General features: G+C 41.7%; 1 non-coding gene across 1 annotated transcript; it reads right to left on the bottom strand.

Annotated features, from left to right (window-relative positions):
• Positions 1-1,584: 1,584 nt before the first annotated feature.
• Trnap-cgg lies at positions 1,585-1,656 on the bottom strand. Its single transcript has one exon. It is a non-coding gene; the product is annotated as a tRNA-Pro (tRNA).
• Positions 1,657-8,697: the final 7,041 nt, after the last annotated feature.

Raw genomic sequence — 8,697 nt, forward strand, 5'->3', positions numbered from 1 at the left:
TCTAGTGAACTTGGCTGAACATTACGGGTTGCTTTGTCAAATCCAAATCTTAGGGTAAGCTTTCTGGGAAACATTGTTGCCATGTCAGCAGTTCGCGAATACAAGGAAACTAAAATGCTGCATCACCACAATCACAATTTTACACAACACTGTTACGCAGAGTCATGAAATCCAAACAGAAGCGCCACAGCGCGTCCGCTCAGAACGGCCGGAAAAGCCGATATTCTGGTTCCAGATAAACGAAACTTCTGTGTAATTGCTTGTCAGAAGGCTATGAACGATAATGGACACCGCTCAAAGTGTAACTGTCTGTAATACAACTATATTTTTAAATTATTTCACAATGCGAACCAAACTGCGATCTCTGTTTACGTTGCTAAGCAGAGATAATGGTCCTGTGCAAGCTTAAACAGATGCTGCTAGGAATCCGTTACATCCATGTTTGTGAAAGAGCTTTTTGTCTTGCGCCTCATGTTTTGCGATGTGTATTTCTTGCAGCTCGTTACTGGTGTTACTAGGCCATTTTTCACACGTGAGCCGCTTCTGCTGGGCTTGTTAAAGATTATTTTCGGTATTCTAGTCCATCTATCCTTCAGATGTATCCGTGTGATACTGGCGTGTCTTGTATATTTGGCTGTTGCGTATCGGCAAATGGCGACGTTTGGTTGGAGGATTTTTCTTATGATCGTTAGCTACAAACTATGAACGAACGGTGTCCGCAGCACGACTTATGTCTTACTGCTTCGCTACAGTATCGAACACAGGAGCCCACTCGTTTAGTAAACGGACTGAAGAAAGTTTGCCTCGCGTAGTTCGCATGTCTGTAGGACGGAAATAAACCATTCCGCATTTTCCCCCGATAATCTAATGTATTGCTGTGACAATTCTAACTTGTAAATGAAGTTCGTGGGTTTGTTCTTCGAAGAGCTCCATGAAACCCAGCTCTTACCCCTAGCTCCTGAACTTTAAAAGGAATAGAGTAAAGAGGTGAGTGCTGCTGTGTTGGCGTAGCCACTAAACAGATCGAAGATCGGTGCATCACAAGTACTAGGAACACAGTATTTTATTATCAACGTCTCGGCGAGGATACACCAGATAATCTATGATTTTCTGTTAAAATGTTACGTATATTCGTCTTGTGTTATTTAATACGTCAGGTGCGTCAGCCGCTACGTCACTACAACGCGGGACGGCCTCACTGAGACAGGTTCACTCAGTGGCCGTGGGATGGTGCACCCGTCGCTGACGCGAGCGCTGTGTTCTTGCGCGCATGCGTGGTCGATCCCTCAGTTGGAAGCGACGCCCGCGGAGACGTCAAGCGCATTTTTCACACATTTCGAATACGTGGATATAATATTTATCCAGTATATCTATTAGCCATGTATATGCTGCAACCTTTGATTTTCTAACCCTTATTGTTAGGTACTATACTAACCACGTTACAGATTATCTAATTTGAAACTGTATCTCATTTGAACAAGAAAAAAGAATTAAAATCATAAATACGTGCACTGTAAGGTATGTTGCATTTTTTCTGTTCGATCACTTTGCTGCAATTCATAACGGACACAGAAAAAAAATTGTGGGCTCGTCCGGGATTTGAACCCGGGACCTCTCGCACCCGAAGCGAGAATCATACCCCTAGACCAACGAGCCTCACTGTGCCTGCAACCCGCTCTCAAACGAATCACTATATGTTATTACCCTATTTGTTTTCTTTTTTAGTGTTCTTCGTTCTTTCTTTAGCGAGTAAGAACAATAGAGACAGCCCACATCTAATGAGCTCACATGTGATCTTTTGTAGGCTGTTGCGTTAGACTTGGCGCTTTACTACTTGCTCTGTTCCTTTCATTTACAACCAGTCTCACGATGTAACATAATCTCGGAAGTCTAACTTTCAGCGAAAGGGCTGAATTTTCCATTCGAATTATATGTACCATCATTGAAAAAACTGCTCCGCAAAATATGGCAGAATCGACGAATCCGGATGAACGGACATTGTCGTAATAATCCACTATTTGATAGAACAAGACTTCAAATAATACTTGGGTTTAATTTACAGATTGGACTTTACAGGCATACGACTTTCCGCCACTAACTATACATCTGTGTCTACATCTATACTCTGCAAACCACCATGAGGTGTATGGTAGAGGGCACGTCCCACTGCATCAATTATTATTCTTTCCGTTTCATTCACTTATGGAGCTCGGGAAGAATGATTGAATGCCTCCGTGCGCGCAGTAATTATTCTACCGATACGTATGGGGCTGCCGTATATTCATAATCATTTGAAGCCAGTTCTTGAAACTATCTCGAGATAGTTTACAACCATCTTCAAGTTTCTTCCAGTTCCGTTCCTTCCATAACTTTGTGACACTCTCCCATGAATCAAACAAACCTGTGATCATTCGTGCTGCCCAACACTGTATACTTTATCCCCCATTAGTCCTATTTGGTGCGGGTCCCGCACACCTGAGCAGTATTCTACAACCGGTCGCACGAGTGAATTGCAAGCAGTCTCCTTTGTACACTGATTGCACTTGCCCAGTATTCTACCGATTAACGGAAGTCTGCCACCTGCTATGCCCACAACTGAGCCTATGTGATCATACCATTTGATACCCCTACAAAGTGTTACAAGCAGGTATTTGTATGAGTTAGCCGATTCCAACAGTGGCTTATTGATATTATAGTCACAGGATCTTACATTTTTTCGTTTTGTGAAGTATACAATTATACATTTCTAAACATTTAAAGCAAGTTGCCCAAGTTAACACCACTTCGAAATCTTATCAAGGTCTGACTGAGTATTTCTGCTGCTTCTTTCAGACAGTACTTTATCAAAGATAACTGCATCATCTCCAGGAAGTCGGAGATCAGTATTAATATTGTCTGCAAGGTCACTGATATGCAACATTAACAGCAAGGGCCCTAGCATACTTCCTTGGACCTCATTTGAAGTTACTTATCTAACGATGACTCTCCAAGGTAACACACTGCCTCCCTCTACCAAAAAGTCCTCAATCCAGTTACAAATTACACTCGATACCCTGTATGATCGAACTTTAGACATAATGCGTAGGTGTCGTACTCAGTCAAATGCTTTTATGAAATCAGGAAATAATGCAGCTTTCAGTAAGTCATGTGAGAAAAGTGCGAGTTGGGTTTCACATGATCCATATTTTCGGGAACCTATGCTGGATGCCACTGATGAAGTCATTCTGTTCAAGATACTTCATTATGTTTGAGTTCAGAACATGGTCTAAGATTCAACAAAAAATCAGTGTCAAAGATATTGGACGGCAGTTTTATGGATCACTTATACTACCTTTCTTATAGATGGGTATGATCGGCTTTTTCCCCTCCGAGAACTGGGCGCGGCTTTTTGTTCGAGGGATCTAAATCAAATTATGGTTAGAAGAGGAGCTAACTCAACCACAAGTTCAGTGTAGAATCTGATAGGGACTCCATCGGGCCCTGGGGCTTTGTTCAATTTTAACGATTTCAGCTGTTTCTTAACACCACTGATACTAATTACGAATATTACAACAATTCTCAGCACTTTGAAACCTATCAGCGAAAAATACGAAATGTATTATTCACGTCCCACAGGCCTGCGAAGCACATCTTCACTCCGTGTGTTACTTGAGTGGACTTCCTTGTGACCATCACCACGACGCGTTTTAACATCAGTTTTCGGTTTCGCTTTCCACTGATATGTCCGTAGTTCGTTACACACCAATAAACCCTCCATTCCTTAAAGAATATAACTCCCACACATAACACAGCTTCTAACGTTTGATTATTTTACAGAGGGGTTAATGTGTTAAATATTTGACTTTAAGCAAGTAAGCGAGAAACAACTCAGAAAAGGTTTGAAATTCTATTTAAATTATGTTGAAAGTCGCTAAATGCTCTCATTACGAAACACTAGATTAATAATCTAGGCAATTTGCGATCCACTAGAGTAAAAGCTACTTTTTCACGCATCTCAGTGTTTATGATGTCACATCTCCCGAATTAAGTTTCGCACATTCGCATAATTATCCAACTTCAATCCGTGATAGATGTATATATGTGTGTGTTGCGAATATAGTTAGTAGTAAGGATGTAATAAATTGAAACATCATGCTTGATGTTGAAGTTTAACTGCGCGCCAATCGAAGCATTATACAATTTTTCAGGTACATTCTACGATACATGTAGAAACTGTCTGCGAAGTGTATTGCGAATAGATTCGGTAGCAAGGACGTAATGAATTGAATGGTCGTGCCTGATGAAGTTTGACTACATAAAGAGCGAAAATGTAGTTGAAAGTAAACTTTTTCCCTCTCATCGTTTTGTGGGGGTTGTCAGGGAGGAAAAGCTTCGTAAAGGTTTAAAGTTATGTGTAAAGTTTGTCGGATGTCGCTAAGTTCTCTCATTCTCAAATGCTGGATGAATATAATCCGGGTATTTGCGCGCCATCAGTTTCATTGCTTACGACAAACACACAGTTTCTAACGAATGCCCGAAAAATGCGGACAATACGGTTTGCTGGAGACTTGTGGACTCCACCTTTGACAGCCAATGACTTGTTCAACAATGGCGCACAACTTGAAACATGTCGGTGTTTTTGACACACTGTATAATCACATACGTATAAAGGTGTCAAATACACAGGGTGATTCAGGAAGACGTTTTAAAAATTTTGGAACAGGTTTCCTACACCAAAACAAGAAAAAGGTGTCTAGTAAAAATGGGCTGTAAAATGCAAGCCCTAAGAGCTATGAGCACTTGTTCGGTAGAAGAGACGTGTTTCACGATAGCGAAAACGAACAGGTGCTCGTAACTTTTATGGTAGCCGTTTAGACCTCATGTTTATTAGACTTTTTCGTGTAAGGAACCTGTCTCCACATTTTTAAAACGTCATTTTGAAACACGGTTTCGTTCAGCACGTAACTAAGTATTGCCACAGCGTAATGTCAAGATTCCTTAACCATTAGTCTGGAACCGCGAGACCGCTACGGTCGCAGGTTCGAATCCTGCCTCGGGCATGGATGTGTGTGATGTCCTTAGGTTAGTTAGGTTTAACTAGTTTAAGTTCTAGGGGACTAATGACCTCAGCAGTTGAGTCCCATAGTGCTCAGAGCCATTTGAACCTTAACCATTTGTGATAATTTCGTGGGATTTACGTGCATTTTACAGACTAATAGTTACTGCATAAATACGACGTACAGTTCGAAGTGTGAACAGCTTACGCAGCTGTCATATTGAATATTACTGTGATTTAATTCCACAAACAAACTTTTTCAGGAGTTAAAATGAAAGCAATGCCCCAAAGAAACATTTATTAACTACATTCCGGAGTGTTGAACATAATTATTACTGCACAGTCTTGAGCTACCTAAGAATGTTTTATTAAAATACTGTTCAAAAAGTTCTCCCAGAGGAAAGGGGTTTTTGTTTTGTTTAAAATGTGTAGTGCGAAGACATGAATGGATGGACATACTGTTACTTCAGTCATACTCTGGGGCTACAGAATGCTTTCTGCTCCTTTATGTACTAGAAAACCTTGACTACCGTTTGAACATTTTACATTTATCGTATTAAACAACACTTATCTCTTTCGGTAGCAGTTTCGTGGTGATATTAATTTCCCCCCCCCCCCTCCTCCCCCCTCCACACTAATTCATTCAAAAAGGGGAAACTGCTCGTAAGTTAGTCGGTAAATATGGTGTGGGTACTTCTACGAGAAGTAATACTAAGAAGGATACCGATTCAATTCTGAAGTACACTGGAACTAGATAGTGAAGATTGAAGCAAACATGCCGGATGAAGAGATTGTTAAAAGCTTATTGCAGGCAAACAAATAGCGGAAGACCAAGAAGATGAAAACGTAGATGCAGAAAATGATTCAGCACTATCTCTCGCGGAAGTATTTCAAGCCCTGAAAACAGCTTTCAAAGGTTCGAAAAACAGAGTGAGCTATCGAGAGTTTGGATTGGATTGGATTGTTTGGGGGAAGAGTCCAAACAGCGAGGTCATCGGTCTCATCGGATTAGAGAAGGACGGGGAAGGAAGTCGGCCGTGCCCTTTCAAAGGAACCATCCCGACATTTGCCTGGAGTGATTTAGGGAAATCACGGAAAACCTAAATCAGGATGGCCGGACGCGGGATTGAACCGTCGTACTCCCGAATGCGAGTCCAGTGTGCTAAGCACTGCGCCACCTCGCTCGGTTATATCTAGAGTTTACTGTAATTAAAATGAATTCGCTATCTACTAACAATCAAGAGGAAAAACTGTTTACGACGAATGATGGTAACCAAATATTTTAAACAAAATTAAACTACAGTGACTATCCTATGTGACTTTCGTTTGATATTTCATGATTAAGGTTGCAGTATTTCAGTAAGTTTCATAAAATATGTATGCACGTACGAAAATACGCCTCTAATCTCTTAATAAACATTGATTTCTGTTGGTCGTACTAAGCATACTTTGTTTTTGTTTTTTCGTAAACACCTAACATTATGTATGATCCCTAGAAAGACAACCATATGACAACGTACATAAAAGATGACCGTACGCGTGTGACGTACATTATCTCTCTGAGGCTAGTAACACCAAAATTGGTTTTCTTCACCCGTTCAATTATCTGCATTTTCGGTTATCCCAATGACTTACCACTACAATTAGTCCGTTTAATAGAGTCTCCATTCTACCCTCATTCTGTTGCGGGGTATGCACAGAGTAGCCAAAAACCTGAGGAGTCTTTCGTTATCAGTAGCTTGCTCATGAACCTCAAACTATCCAATACTTACATCCTCCGATCTTGCGAATTCCAGCGCTGCACACATGCTGATGTAAAGTTTTAAATATTCGCTAAAGTTTTAAGTCTTCGTTCTGATGGTGCTCGGCAGACAGAAAGTTGAACTTTTCTCTGTAAACTCTACTTCATATGGAAATGACATCCATTTATTTTATTTGGGAAGAAAACTTCGTGAAGGGCCGATACCGCAGCTGTCTCAGAATCAAAATTCATTTTTCTTGGACATCAATGAGGAAATGCTTGTTTAATCAGACAAAACATGCCAACACAGGTGTTTTATTATTAGGGAGCAGGGCAATTACAAGAGGAAGAATGTTTGTTTCGTCACCGTGGCCTCATAAATCTGCATGTATGATGTTTATTTGTGCAGCTGTTAAATGCTCCACAGGTCAAAATGGGAAGTCGTTATCAAGCTTTCTTTTCCTTTTCTTTCACTAAAAGTGATTATCCCATTCTCCAATGTAGCTTCTTTGGAAGAGCAACACTGCCGTCGCCCATTTTTAAGGGATCACGGCTATTTTTTTTTTTTTTGAAGATCGATTTCAACACAGCTCTTCGGCTGTTACTGGTTCCCCCGCGTTTGACTCCGCTGATAACGCAAGGTCTCCATTTTTTCTGAGTTCCGCATTACTGTAAGAAAATCATAACCATAAGTTCTGACTTCATCCACGTCCATCTCGGATAACGAGGTAGTTTTTCTTTCGCCGCCACCATTTATTTCTTCTTCTAGAGCCGCTTCGTCAGGTGCTCAACAGAGACGTTCGGACACGTAAAACACTTTATCGTCGAACGCATCTTTCCCTTGCAATGACTGGACTTCTAGTGTAAGCACACCCACCTAACAACATCTTGTTTTAGAGTTCCTAAATTAACAACTCGCTAACCGCTGTAATGAGCAGAAGGCCTGCCCTTGGTTGTTGTAACTACTTCCATACTGAAAGTCCCAGTGGCAACTTCGAAAGCAAAGTAAGCACAAGCACCTATATTTCGACCAGTTTAAAAAAGAAGAGGCAGAGGCCACTGCATTAATGATGAAACGATAGAATGATAAAACATAGTCTCAATTTTATTTGGTTTAAATATGTGAGGAAGTTTGTGGCGAGCGTGGGCGCGCGCGTGTGTGTGTGTGTGTGTGTGTGTGGGGGGGGGGGGGGGGGGGGGGGAGGGGGGGGGCGTGTATGGTTATGTAAGCGGTTGAAAGTAGTATTGTTTAAACTGTACGCAGCAGTGACTTCGGAGCACATTATCGCTGATTAATACTGATACGTACAGTCTTGGACATAAAAAGTGACCGCCAGCCGGCCATCACAGAGACTAAGTCTGAGTAGTTCACTTAAGGTGGCCAATAAAACCGTCCGCCCCTGACAACACTAACTCCGGCCATCTGCACAATCTGGCAACACTGTAAGATGTGGAAGTGTCAGGAGGAAGTGTTGTCTTCTTCCGAGATGTTGTTTTGTTCTGTGACCCCGTGGTTTAGTCGTAATCGTTGTGCATTCTAAACGTATCTCTTTTTTTCGGCCCTCGTCTAAAGTTATGAGCCTGATTGAACATCGAAGATAATTCGCTTCACATTCTACCCCCCAATATTTCCAGAAACAATTCCGCAGGGCAGCTCGTGGCTGCGTCGCGATCAGAACAGCTTATGCTCGAGCGTTTCCTCGCGCTCGAGCGGCTACCAGCCAACGGCCAGACGCCACCCGCCGTCTGTAATCGGGCGCCGCCAAGGTGAACGCGGCGCGACGCTGTCTGTGTATTTATCAACTGTCAGTTTCGAATTTGAAGTTCTACTTATCACCTTGCAGTTAAGCACTGGCTTTTGCATACTTGAATATAATGAACTACGGTTAAGCGTTGTAAAATTAGGTCGCAAGTGGAAAAA

The sequence above is a fragment of the Schistocerca piceifrons genome, chromosome 2 (genome assembly GCF_021461385.2).
Source record: "Schistocerca piceifrons isolate TAMUIC-IGC-003096 chromosome 2, iqSchPice1.1, whole genome shotgun sequence".
NCBI classification, from domain to species: Eukaryota; Metazoa; Arthropoda; class Insecta; order Orthoptera; family Acrididae; genus Schistocerca; species Schistocerca piceifrons.